Genomic DNA, 1,785 nt, shown 5'->3' on the forward strand with positions numbered 1-1,785 from the left:
ATCCTTGAAGATGTCTTCAAGCTCTGATTCTAGGCTTTCAGTCATATTGATCTCTTCTACCAGAGAGTCAATAATGTCAGCGCTCATGCAGTCATTTGGTGTGTCTGGATGCTGCATACCTTTTACAGCATTCAACTTGAACTCATCCTCATTGACTCTCAGGGTTACTTCCCCTTTTTATACATCAATGAGAGTTCGTCCAGTTGCTAGGAAAGGTCTTCCTATAATGAGAGTTGCACTTTTGTGCTCCTTCATTTCCAGCACCACAAAGTCAGTTGGAAAGGCAAATGGCCCAACCTTGACAATCATATCCTCTATTATGCCTGATGGATGTTTAATGGAGCCATCAGCAAGTTGGAGGCATATCCGGGTTGGTTTGACTTCTCCAGTCAACCCAAGCTTTCTGATAGTGGATGCAGGTATTAGATTGATGCTTGCTCCAAGATCACATAGGGCTTTCTTGGTGCAAGCGCCTTCTAATGTGCATGGTATCATAAAGCTTCCTGGATCTTGAAGCTTTTCTGGTAAGCTTTTCAGAATGACTGCACTGTATTCTTCAGTGAGAAATACTTTTTCAGTTTCTCTCCAATCCTTCTTATGACTTAAGATCTCTTTCATGAACTTAGCATAAGAAGGTATTTGCTCAAGTGCCTCTGCAAACGGAATCTTTATTTCAAGAGTCCTGAGATAATCTGCAAAGCGGGCAAACTGTTTATCTTTTTCCGCTTGACGGAGTTTCTGAGGTAATGGCATCTTAGCCTTAGAGTTTCTGAGGATAAGGCATCTTGGCTTTATATTCTTCAACCTTAGTTGCTGCAGGCTTGTTCCTTACAGAAGTGGTTGAAGAATCCTTTTTAGAGGGATTACTGTCAGCACTCTCAGGTGTCTGATCCTCCCTTGGCGTCTGAACGCCAGGATTGGGTGGAAAATGGGCGTTAAACGCCAACTTTTCCCCCTTTTCTGGCGTTTGAACGCCAGAACTGGGCAGGGAATGGGCGTTTAACGCCAGCTTTCCTTCCCTTTCTGGCGTTTGAACGCCACTAGCATTCCTCTCTGGGCTCTTACTGTCCTCAGAGGGATTTTGAACAGTGGTTTGGTTATCCTCTGTCAATTGTTCCTTATTTGACTTTTTGCTCTTTTGAGTGGTGTTGTTCAGTGTCTTCCCACTCATCAGTTGAACTGCTTGATACTCTCCTGTTATCTGTTTAGATATCTGCTGTTTTGTTTGATTCAATTGCAGTTTTATGTTCTTGTTAGCAACTTTAGTTTCATGGAGCATTTCTTTAAATTCTGCTAACTGTTCTGTCATCAGGAGCATTTGTTGATTAAGCTCAATCATCTGTTCCTGAGGATTAGGGTCAGTGACTACTGTCATGACTTCTTCTTCTGGAGAGAACTCATTGCTAGAGTACAAATATTGGTTTCTAGCAACAGTGTCTATAAGCTCTTGAGCCTCTTCAATTGTCTTCCTCATGTGTATAGATCCACCAGCTGAGTGGTCTAAAGACATCTGAGCTTTTTCTGTAAGCCCATAGTAGAAGATGTCTAACTGTACCCACTCTGAAAACATTTCAGAGGGGCATTTTCTTAGCATACCTCTATACCTCTCCCAGGCATTATAAAGGGATTCATTATCCTCTTGTTTAAAGCCTTGGATGTCCAGCCTTAGCTGTGTCATCCTCTTTGGAGGGTAAAAGTGATTCAGGAATTTGTCTGATAACTGTTTCCATGTCTTTATGCTTGCTGTAGGTTGGTTATTCAACCACCTTTTAGCTTGATCTTTTA

The sequence above is a fragment of the Arachis duranensis genome, chromosome 4 (genome assembly GCF_000817695.3).
Source record: "Arachis duranensis cultivar V14167 chromosome 4, aradu.V14167.gnm2.J7QH, whole genome shotgun sequence".
NCBI classification, from domain to species: Eukaryota; Viridiplantae; Streptophyta; class Magnoliopsida; order Fabales; family Fabaceae; genus Arachis; species Arachis duranensis.